Source organism: Apteryx rowi, unplaced genomic scaffold (assembly GCF_003343035.1).
Source record: "Apteryx rowi isolate R43461 unplaced genomic scaffold, aptRow1 scaffold_658, whole genome shotgun sequence".
Classification (NCBI taxonomy): Eukaryota; Metazoa; Chordata; class Aves; order Apterygiformes; family Apterygidae; genus Apteryx; species Apteryx rowi.
In genome coordinates this window covers 207,070-219,701 of record NW_020450936.1, presented here as the reverse complement: position 1 = coordinate 219,701, position 12,632 = coordinate 207,070, and the positions used below count along the sequence as shown (strand labels likewise).

General features: G+C 37.7%; 1 protein-coding gene across 1 annotated transcript in view; it reads left to right on the top strand.

Annotated features, from left to right (window-relative positions):
• Positions 1–3,165: 3,165 nt before the first annotated feature.
• Positions 3,166–12,632, top strand: part of SLC16A12 (solute carrier family 16 member 12) — a 29,094-nt gene continuing 19,627 nt past the window's right edge. Inside the window, exon 1 of the mRNA XM_026085018.1 lies at positions 3,166–3,255. The gene's annotated coding sequence lies outside the window, so the exon portion shown is untranslated. The remainder of the gene's footprint in view (positions 3,256–12,632) is intronic.

Genomic DNA, 12,632 nt, shown 5'->3' with positions numbered 1-12,632 from the left:
TCTCTTCCTTGGGACTTGCACTGCTTTATTTTTTATATTTTATTTTGCATACACATGTATACACACATACACATATTTATATATTATATATAATATTTATATTTTTATATAATCTTTTTATAAAACAGTGCTTTTTTTTCCTTTTACGTATCATTTATTAGTTTCTGCTTGCTTCATTTGATGGGATAATGAACTGAGATGGCAGTAAATGAATCAGTCCTTAGTGTCTGCTTTTACTCAATGTTACCTGTTTTTACTGCAGGATTTTTGGACTAACTCTTTTCTTCCTTTTTGAGTATTTCATTGTGAGATCATTTTATTGGCTTTGGTATGAATGCTGTCTTAGGGTGTTATGTAAATGACAGAGAAGAATGAACAGATATACGTAGCAACTGTCTTTTTTGTGTGTTATATGTCTGATATATGTTACGGACATATCTCCATATTTGTATGCGCCAGGAAGCAGATTTACAAGTTGATACAGAGTGTAAGCTCGGGTAAGTCCATTTAATTCAATAGAGATAAAAATAATGTAAAAACAATGCATCTGAGATAAATTGGACTCTTAGAAAACTCTTTTGAGTACTAAACACTATTTTCATTAACGGTGCTGCTTATCACAAGAATCTATGAAGTTACTGTGAAATATTGTTCTTGAATGCTTTTTGAATGGTAAGTACAATAGTTGCTGCCAGAGGATCATCATGACAGTGTCCATAAATAATGGTAATGCGCAGCCTTAGGCCATTTGTGGATATTTAATTAGAATGTACACTATTGCTGTTTTAACTCACTATTACGTTATTTATGGAGACCTAATTTGTCACCCTTCCCTCTCCAACTCTCCTCAAGTTGTGTGTGTGATCTAAGAGGGATTTGGAATTACAAATTTTCTCTTTGCTAGATGAGAGCTGGCCTGTGCTTGTCAAAAGAAATGTTTCTTCTGGTCTTGACACTTGGTGATACCATCAAAATGATATTCACAACTTGCCAGAAGACATGATGAAACTTCTGGAGTTCCTCAGCTGTCTCAGTTTTCCAGTGTCCTTGGGGGTTTACCTACACATGACATTTATACTCCATTTCTTCTGGAGTAACAGAGTACCTAATGTTTTTAAGCTTCTTTTGAATTCATTTCAGGCATTAGATAAGAATGCAGATGAAAATATGATAAAAAAGAAATTTCAGTTCTTGATAACGAAGTTCCAGAAAGGAAAAAAATAGAAGAAGAAAACACTGTCTTACTGTATTTCAAAAACAAAAGGTCTTTCCCAGCTGTTGCGTAGGATCTTAAAGGCAAGTTTAGGGGGCAAAAACTAAGAAGATATTTCAGCTAACAACCAATTAACTCCTGCATGTTCTTGTCTAAATAGGACCTGAAAGTAGTTTTGAAGCTGGGAATTTAACTTTCCTCATGCTCAGCAGGACAGTGCTGGGTTCTCTCTCGCTCCCTTTGTTCATGATGGAAACACTCCCCTGTCTTTCACTTATTTTTTTGCCCCCCCCCCCAAGCTTCCTTCCTTCCTGCAGTTTCTGGATTTGGACCAATATGGATGTGATGACTCACAGTTCCCAGATGTGAAATGCAAATGTGGGAAGTGGGATCTTTCCCCTACCTCCCTAGAGGTTTCTTGGAGCCTATGGTGCTGTTGAGTTTCTTAATTAGTGTGTCCCTCCTGACTCAAATGGTTTTCATTTCACTCAAATGCTGGCCACAGCATTTTTGGGACCGTCACAATGTTTTAAGTCGTGTATTAGAATACTCATCATACACACATCTTAAATCTGTTTGGCTTTGAGAGCTTCTTGAACACCACACAACTCCTCTTAGTAAAGTCAAATGACTTAGGCAAATATATTTTCCTCCTCCTTTGGTCCATTTTAGGGCTTATCTCCTCAAGTTGTTGTGTTTGACAAGATTGGAGGTCCTTTGACAGAGGTGCTTGTTCAGGCAACCTATTGGTGCACAGCATTTAGAGGCTTGTAGGACGGTATGGCGGGCTGCTTGTCTGTGGTCTCTCTCCCAGCTCTGCTCTGACCTAATTTGACGATGCTGTGATGGACTATGTGATTCCACATGAGATCGTATGCATTACTTCGTATGCTTTCCCCAAGGTGCATGGCATGGGTGTTTGGATTGGTAATTCCTTGGCTTTGCATTTGTTCCTCTCCTTCAGAAGCCTCTGAAATCAGCTCTACAAGCTCATCACCTTTTCTTCCCCATAAAAGTTATTAAAAGGATAGGGAAGGGAAGAGTTGAAATAAAAAGAAAACTTCTCAAAGCCAAAATGGTTTCCCTTTCAATGCATGTGTCATCTTCACCTTTCTGTCACTGCTGATGCAGCATCCAGTCTCTCAGCTATTTAGACTGAAATTTCCTGGGTCAGGGACATCATACTCAGCCTTGTCTGAACAGGCCGGGCTCACTGTTGATGTTCAATAAATAATTGGTCTTAAAATTCAGTGTGGTACTGAATTTGGTGGGGACATAGGTGCTCTCTTTTTCATCATAGGGACTAACTTTTGAGTTTGTAGCCTGATGTTCTGAGTGGCATTCAAGGAATTGATTTGATGTGATGTTCCAGTTTGACTGTGCTGATTTCTTTATACTTCTCCTCGCCATTAGAAGCAACATTTTATTTTATAAGGAGCACTGCATTTCTGGTAGCCCACACTTTTAAATGTTCCACTTTTCCAGATGATGTCTTATCAGGGTGGATAGCAAACACCTTGCGTCTCTTCTCACTGTGATTGTTCTGTGCTGTGACTTGTGCCTGGAGAATTTTCTCACTATTAAGTGCATCTCTTGGCCACCCTGCTTTCCTGCAAATCCCTCCTTAAATTACGCTTCCTTCCATGAAGGCTTTAAAGCTACATATCTGATCTGCTTAATCTAACAAACAGACAGTACTTGTTCTGGATAAAGGTGGCAGGCATTTGGACAGCTTCTCTATAACATGTCCTCTGTTTGTTGACTCCTTTTTTCTCTCATTGCTGAACTTCTGAAATGGTGCTTCTTTATTTAAATAGTCTGAATGCTCCTTGGGGCAAACTACCACCGTGTACAGCTATACCATGATGTTAGCAATAGCAGATCTGACAAACAAAAGTGCATCTATTTTTTTTTGAAGGCATTAAAAAAGTCCTCCTGTGGGCAGAGAGAGCATTGAAATGGAAATCAGTTGAGAAAGAACAATCAGCTGAGAACAGCATCACTTCACCTCTTGAAGGAACTGAATTAATACAAAAGACCAGGTAATCCCTCCACTTGAGAGAGATCAGTGCTGTGTTCCAGTAAGAGCTAAGGTTTTTCCGTGTAATAGTTGTTTTCATTGTTGAATGGGACTTAATATTTTATGTTGCCTCATCAAAAACAGTTCAGTCTGTTTCTCTCTGTTTGATAGTTGGGTCACTTCTAAGACAAAATGCTTAATTTAGGAAATGCAGCTGCCATGAAATACAATTTGATGACAGCAGAAGCTGACATCAGATGTAGAATGTACTGAATGCAGCATTGCAGCTGATACTAAAGGCCCTCAAAATCACAGCAAAAATAAGCAATTTGTGTCATTAGGTACTGAAGGACCTGGCTTCCACCCTAAAAATGTGAAAATCTCAGCAGTCAAAACAGAATGTAATAGGAGAACAATTACATTGGTTAAGCTTGGTTTTCATTTTTGTAAATTGACATGTGGCTGAGATGTAAATTGGCAGGACAACAAAGTTTCCCAGCAGAGACATCACTGTGCACACCAGCGAGAGCCTGCTTCCCGTAGGAGCAAACGCTGTATTCTCATACCACATTCTTTAATTCAGCTGTGCACAGCACAGATCTCGAGCTCTGAACAATCGCCCTTCGGTTTGCTTAGGGATCCAGATGCAGCATATATATGGCAATAGAGCATGGCAGTGCAAGAGAAAACCAGAAATTTAGGATGAAGCCAGTGTTTCACCTTTTTTTGTTTGTGGTCAGAGTTCATTCTGTTAGTGTCCATCTAATTTAGCCTGAGGGAATAGCAAGTTGAAAAGAATAAATAGAATTGTCCCACACAGCTAGTTTATTCTTAATGAAGTTAATGGAGTGGAGAGTAATCTTACGGATCTTCCGGGAGTTGAAACCCACACCACGTAATCCTGTCTTTTGCTTATAGCGCACATTAGATAGAAACAACCCACGCGTGACTGATGTTAAAATGAAGCTGGTCAGAGCTGCCAAGCTCTGACTGTGTGCCAAAAAGGATGGGATAATTAAATACTTTGAATGAGAGCTTTTGCATGGCCATCTCGGACATTTCAGCAGAGGCATTTTGCAGAGGGACCCTTTTAGTAGGTAACTTTACTGCTTTATTTGTATCTAGATGAGGAAGTAAATCTTGGGAGACACTTGTAAAAACCTGGTACACTCTTCAGCCAGACTCCTTGAAAATTAAAGTAGTTTTGTTGTTTCTACAGAATATAACAGGCACATAAAGGATGTTGACAATGTATCGAAAACTCCTGACAGGGAAGGACTATGCAGTTTGTACTGAGGGACTACATAAAAATCGGATGGGAAAAAAAAAAAAGAAAAAGAGGATGTTAACATAGTGACAAGCAGGATAATGTGTGAAACAAGTGGAATGTGTTTTAGGGTGGTTGTGCAGTAAAAAAAGGAGATCAGTTGACACTTGAGGATTGATTAAAAAAAAAAGTTTTTCTTCAGGTGAATTTGGAAGTTTCTAATCTTTTAAAGCTTTTGAAGCACAAACTGATGTAATGTGAAATGCCTACTGCAGAAGAAAAATGATCTAAAGATGCAGGATTTGAAGCATGTCAGCTGAGGAATAATTTGTTCAGAAAGAACATTCATAGGCAGGATATACTAGCAACATTTTTCCATATGGATGTTACTTGAGAAGCACTCTTATCACAGCTGGGAGAAGTCTTAGCTGAGAACAAGATATTAATTGAATTTGCCCTTTAATTTTTGTTCATCAGTTTTGACAAGGAGATTAAGATTATCCTTTCATTAATGTGGTGTTTATGAACTCATGGGTGAACCAACTGTTCTCTGTAACATCTGTTTTTTCATATACTGTGAGTTATTCTTTCAGGTCGTTCAGAAGATGCAATTTAAATTATTTAATGTTCTCATAAAAGTTTATCTCTGAGTTGGGATTTATTTCCATTATAAGTAGAAGCAGCTCTTGAAAAAATCACTCTTTCAGAGAAAACCTTAATTTCAGATGAAAGAGATTTTAAGGAATATCATCCTCCGTATATCAAGATAAACTTTTTTTTTTTTTGGCAAAATCATTCTTGAGTTGCTTTTGTTTCTCTCGTCATTCCATGTAATAAGCTGTTTAAAATGTAACTGATCCTACTAAAAGGATTATTGATAATGGGATCTAGTTAAAGGACAATTACAAGGTTGGCTGAAATAACAGGATAAGAGGATAACTGTTGAGTCCTCCTATTGAGGTTTCTTGGTTCTTGAGTTGAGATGCATGTGATGAGACTGTGGCCAAATGATACTCATGTGACTGTCCAATGTGAATAGCTAGCAGTTGCTTTCTTCACAACTGCTCCTTGACCATTAGTGTCAAGAAGGAAGATGAGATGGTGGATCTAGGATTTTTTTTTTAATGTTCTCATAATTCCTGTAGGAGTACAGTACTAGGCTGAAAGCTGATATTTTTTCCTACTATTTTTTCCTCAATTTCTTAGTCAAGTATTTGTTTTTGTAAACTTTCTAATACAGTAATTTCTGAATAGTGGTTCAAGATGCTATGATAAATGGTCTGCAGTTGGTCTGTAAGACATATTAAGTAGCAGAATCTGCATCGTTTGCTTCTGAAATGTTTCCAGTTGAGAGTTTGCTGATAGGACAGTTTGGATGTTTTATGAGAGTTCTGGCAGGCAGAGCTGCCTCTGTGGTTCTAAATGCTCCACCGCTCCCATCCGCCCTAATTAGAAGGGCTGAGTTTAACAGAGGGAAGAGATGGGACATTTTGATCGGTTCATTTATAACTGGTTCTTAGATACGTTCTAGGGTGTTTTTTTTTCCTTAGATATCAGTCTCTCTCTCTCTCTCTCTCTCTCTCTTTCTCTTTCTCTTTTCAAGTCCTTTAAAATTTCACCATTTATGTGTTCTCTTATCATTGCTGTCTAACATTTAACAAGATGATTCACTAATGTCTTGTCTTGCTGCTCCATATGCACTCTCTCCTTTCCCTCTTTCTTTTATGGCTTTCTGTCCCCTGTCAGTATAGCTGCTGAAGAGAAAAGCATGATACAATCTGGGAAAACTGGATTCCTGTCTTCCTACCTACTGTCTCGTTACTCCTAATGTAACTTGACCTTTTCTTAAATTCCAGCTGTTCCCATTTACAGGTTTTCTGCCAGAGGCACCCATGGGTTCTTGGTTGTGGAGCTGCCTCTCACTTACCTGGTCTTGTGCTTTTTATGCGTTTAGCCAGTCCCTTGCTTTCTTGTGTTCAGCTATTTTTTCAAGTGTTCTTTTCAGCTATATCTCCATAAATTCCTTAAATGTGAACATTGGCATGTTTGTCAGACCAACTATTTTAATATTTTGCTTGCTGATAGTTCTGTGCATGTATGGAACTGAGAGGACACAAGCTGAGGAGCTTTATAGGAATGCTAAAGACAGTGAAAATGGAAATTAATTTTAAGAGAATGAAAATAGTTGGAAATCTGCAAAGCAAATATATAACTATTTGTAATAGGATAGGCAGTTTTCTTCATGTTTCACTTATCAAAACAAAACATTATCTATGAAGACGGATGGCTTTTAACCTAAAATAGAGAAACTGTATTTTTGGGCTGCAGTAAGCATTAGCAGCGGTACAACCTGTAAGTAGCATAGAAGGTTCCTGCTGATGGTTCCTGCAAATGATGTAATCAAGCAGCTGCACCAAAATTCACTTTGTGGTGGGAACTTCTGAGGCACTTTTCTCAAAGCTTTAAAGCTTTTAAATAAGCTGTTTAGCAAGGATCTTGTTGAAATACAGATGCTTGGTGAGGCAGAATGGAAGACTGAACATGAAGAATGTGCTGATCTGCTCAAGACATGTCAGTTGTTCTTTAACTTTGTGTGCAGTTTACTTTGTGTGTAATTTCAGCAAGACAAACTGTGAGCAGATGCATGTTTTCACCACGTCTATGCAGTCAAATAGGTTCTTCCTGGTCAGAGATTTCTTTTTTTAATGGCAAACAAAGTTTTTTTTTCCCTTGACCTCCATCTGTTTCCTTGTCTTTCATTTTAGCATTTGATGTTTCCTTCCCAGCTTACTAGTAGTAGCATTTCTCTGTTGTTATTTTCTGAAGTTTTCCTCTCTCTTTTAAAAGATATATGTAGAGGACAACAGAAGGCATGTGTTGCAATTTTATCCTTTGGGCAGATATGATTCTGACCAGCCCTAGCCTAGTTAGAGAGTTTAGAGTTTCCTGATAATACCAAAATAATTAACAATTGCTCAGAACAGGACTGTTTATATAAATCATTTCACCTGCTACTAAAATGCAGAGATGTCTAGAGTGAACAATTCTGCCTTTATAATGTCAAAGGTTGGTAGTGTGTGTGACAGAAGGAGAAAAATACTAGTATTACAGAGAGAATTTTTAGGCAAATAGAATACAAATTACCCAGTTAGATTTGGCCAAGACATGAGAGCTAATACCACTATTCTCATTACCTTTCATATGAAAAGTGGTATGGTGCTTTAATAAAATAATTACAATCTTAGTTCTTTCTCCCTCAAAATGTGGCACTTTAAAAGTTTTCTATAAACACATACATGTCTGTCTACTTTCCTGCACATTTTGTCATCTCTGACTTAGAAGAAAGACTGTTGTCTCTGTTACTGCTTCACATAGCATCTAGGATTTTGTTCTATTTTCCATACATTTATATTTGAGATTTAACCCTTGTTTCTCAGCACTGACCAGCTTTCAGCTTGAGATGCTATCACCACAAATATGGCAGCTGCTGTGTGAATCAAAATTGCGCATGTTGAGGATAGAAAAGTTACTATTAGGTGACTTGTCTATCCCCTGTATCAGTGTATCTGCTCTCAATATTCTGTTTTCTCCAGTCTAGCTTTAAATAATGGCGCTGATAATGTTTTTAGCATTTTCTAATGGAACCTGGTGACTGGAGAGACCCACATTTCAGAATGCCTGTCCTGCTAGTCACACCTGCTAATTCAGTTAATGTATTGTTACCTGTGCCTTCTCCTAAGAAATATTCCTGCTATTACATTTAAATGCACATACAAGAAAAGGTAATTATATTCTTTCTGGTCAGTACAAATCTTGTGGTTGTTCATGTGCAGAGATACCCTACAATCTCTGCCATGCTTTACTCTGTAGGCGAGGAGACAAGATTGTTAGCCCATGGCCAGTTTGGTGTAAGAGCAAGATCAGATGCTCTGTGTCAGTACAGTCCTTTCTTCTGTATTTGACCCTTCAAGAGGTTGCATGAAACCCTGGTTCTGTTGACATCTGTGGCAAAACTCCCAGTGGGGCCAAGACTCTTCCTTTTGTATCTGCAGTCCTAGCAAGAGCTAGTGGAGATGACCATTTTTTCTGTGGTATGGAGTTGTGCAGCAGCCAGTTCATCTACTAAGTAAAGCTAATTCTCTGAATTTTAACTTTCTCTAGGGAAGAACTTGTTTTTTAAATGATGTATGTCAGGCCAGCATATGTAGCATGTGTTGTCTCATGTGATTTGTGTCTTAAAGGAAGCCTTATTAGCTTCAGTCCTTCATACCAGGAAGGCAGTCTTATTTAGCCAGGTTCTTTTCAGTATCACATCCAGACACCAGTCTAGGCTCTGAGACAGGCGTGCTGAAATGTGACTCTCTTTGGTCATCATATTTTATTAGAAAGTGTTGGAAACATCATCAGTGTCATTCTTTAAAGCTAGACTGGAAAAAACAGTAGTGATTCAAAACAGCAGAGTAAGTTTCCCTTATGCTGATGAATCCTTCAGTAGCTGGAGCTGTTGTATAAGGAGTGGTGATGTGAACATGAACTTCTTTTCAGCAAGTAGAGCCCCTCACCCTGAATCTGTAAAATGGGCATGTTTGGCTTATTGGTGAAAGACACATCCTTATTTCTGAGGAGCAGGAATTCAATAATGATAATCAGAAGAGGATATAGGAGCTTATTAACACTGTCCAGGATGTGTCTAACTGCACAATTTAAGCAGAAGCAGCTGGTTGAGTTACTACGTTAAACAGAGCTGATGCTGCAAGAAGAGATGACAGTCCCACTCCATTTAGATGAGTGATTTGAAGCATATGATGAATTTTTGATGTTCTAAAATATTTACCAAGTGCCCACAACTACAGACTGGTGATTCAGAGATAAATGGGATTGTCACCAGTTCTGGTGAATATTTTAGAAAACTTAATTCTAAGTGTTTCAGCAGAGTTCTTTTATATGAAAAAAAATTACTCAAGGAATAGGCATTTTTTTTCTAAACAGAAGCTGAACCATTTGTTTAATTTCATGGAAAGCTGCTTTATGCTGAGTTACCCAGTATAAGCAGTATCATAGTAAAGTTAAAGTATTTGAAGTGCATAGAAAGATATCTTATTGTCAAAGTGTAAATGACTGATTTGGAGCTTTAAATGCCTGTATGAAATGTGTTTTGAAGTTAATTGAATGATACTCTGAAGTTCATATCATGGAGCCTGGAAGGACTGTATTTGAGTTATCGGTAGGTAATAATTATGGGGTCAAAGCTGGTGGAAGGAGGTGGGAAAGAGGACTGTTGAGATAAACTTTTGCCTTAGGAAACCTCAGTGCAATTCTTACTGACTTTAATGGGAATTATGTGAATGTACCTAAAGTAGGCGTTTGCCTCGCTATAGACATACTCAGGTGGGCTTTTAGCTTAATACAAAAACTCACAGAATATACTACAGCAGAAAAAAACAGGACGTGCATTTTTAAGCTGACATATTTCTGCTTCTGTAGCAGAGCAGAAGATGGATTGAAAGTCACTAGAACTCTCTCTAAAGCATTCAGGCAATAGAAGCAAATGTGCAAAAGTTGTATTAAGTACTGCTAAAAAACAAACTCAGTACGTGACAGCAAGTTATGTTAAGGAAGTATAGTAAATAGCACTTAAATAAGATCAACACTTCAGCATTTAGCCAAAAAAACAAGCCTATGTTCATCTGGGCAGAGAGGAATTTTTTGAAACTGAAGCTAATGCTGTTTCCTGAGGATTGGTTAAAGCTGTTCATATAAAAGATTTATCGTCCCCTGATACCTGTACACTGATTATTTTTCAATCTTCATAGTTTTGGTTATAAATTGCTCTAAGCATGAAGCTAAATAGAAAAGCATTTACAAGACTGTGATGAGACTATGACTTACTTATTTTAGCATTTCTGGGAGGCTTTGAGGCTCAGTTTAGGCCTGTAATGGCTTTTTGAACACACAAAGGAATTTAGTTCATTATAAGTTCTTGGAATATGAAAAACTTTATATGTATTGAATGGATGTGTATTATATAATATATTTATTTGACTCTTTCACACACTTATTCATGTTCATGCTGTACATGATACTGCCCTCAATCATAGTTAGGTGGTTTTATGTAGATTAGAAGTAGCCCATTAAAGTCTACCTTTATGTATATCCATATATACATATATATATGGATTCCTAGAAATCTCACTTGTGTTTTAAAGATGTTATATTTTACAGATTCAGCTGTATGGTTTCTGGCTTCTTTTCAAGATTCTTAATTACAGGAGACCAAAAAAATTGTTCATAATTTTTAATTTTGCACTTTTTTATTTTTTAATTATGCATTTTTTCTTTGTGTATATGTGTAGCAAACTACATAGTGAATGAGTGATATAAGAGGTAATAGGTCTTAAGGAATCACTTTAGATATTGTATTGACTGGTGTTATTGGCAAGTAGCAAATTAGTGTAACAAATTGAAAATCAGATATAAAAAGTTTGGTCTATCATTTCTACATATTATTTGCTTTACTGCAAATAATCTTCCTTGCAAGTAGATTAACTTTGCTCTGACTAGAGGTTATAAGAATACTTTATTCTCATCACTGAATTGAAATAGTGTATGAGGAATAAAAAACATGAGAAATTCTATATTTACTCAGGTAAAAGAGCGTTTCAGGCACTGTTTTGTGAAATGCGTTCATTATTAAGTACAACATTTTTACAATAGGGGTCATCACAGAGAGGTATTTTGTAGCCTTATCAGTGCAATGACATACACGTGCACCTTCTTGTACAGAGATTTATTCATTGGTATATACCTATGGCCATGCTATTTTTGCTTTTCTTAGGGTAATTGTGATCTGTCCAGTTACTTCTCAGAAGTACCTAGCCCCATAAAGCAATATTCATCAGTACTTACTGTTGAAAGCTCGTTTCAAGAAACAGCAGGCTTGCTCTTTTTTCTTTTTTTTTTTCTTTTTCCTTAAACTCTTGTTTTTGCTGTATTTAGAGATTCTCTTCCATTATTCCTGGGAATTATAATGATCTACCATTGTACATACAATAATTATATGTTATCATTATTAAAGGGAAAATTAATAGTGGCTTTGAAATAATAAGGTTATCATAATTTCACAAGGTTCATGGTTTCAGCTGTAAGCCTCCTCAGGAAAATAATGGTCATGGTGACAGTTTGGTATCATATGGTGCATATTGTCCATTAGAATAGCACATGCAGCATTAAGTAGCCTAATAGATCTGTTTTGAATCATAAGCTTGTGTGAATGAAAGGAAATAACCTGCCTTGCCTTTTCATGCCTGATTAGCTTTTGCAAACAAATCTTGCATATTGAAGGAAAAGAAAATGGACGGACGCTAACAGCAGCCCTGGAACATGAGATAAACAGAGGTAATTTTCTGGATAACTTGTTGTGTAGATACAGAATTTGTTTTCTGAAATAGTCATCTCTCTTTCCTTTAGAAAAGCAATTTTGTATGATTCGCATCTTGGAAACTAATAGTGAAAAGTATTTTCCCCTGTAAATTCTTATAAACCTGAGAGTGCTACTCAGGCTCTGTACATTTAAAGAACAGGAAAGGAAAGTATCTTTGTTTAAAGTGCAGTTTCTTATTTTACTAAAACCCAGCTGGGAACCTCAGGGACATTATAAACCAAATGAATGTTTCATAACTGGAATAAGGCGCTTCCATAAAAAGGAGGGGCTGAAAGGATGGCAACTGCAAAAGAGCTCAAAATACAAGTACGTTTTCTGAAAGTACATCACTGAGGTTTCTAGGTGAGGGCATATCAATTTCCTGTGGTCCTCCCTCTTGCTTCCTCGGCTGCCCCTGCGTTTAGGGGTGCATCAGAGTGGGGTGGCAGCTCTGCTGTGCCGCCGTGCGAGCTCAGGCTGGGCCACCCCGCTGGGGCCGTGCGCTGGAGCCGGGGTCCGTCCGCCCAGGTTCCTTGTCCGAGCTGAGAGGCGAGAGAGCTGGCAGCAATCACAGCTTTTGAGTGGCCGTTGCTACTTTTCTTTCGTGTCAGTGGGGGAAATTGCATGTCTGTTGTGTTCAGTGCACTTCTCTCTCTCTGTCCCTGCGGATTTGCAGTGTTGATGCCTGGGCACTCGTGGGGCGCTTGATAGC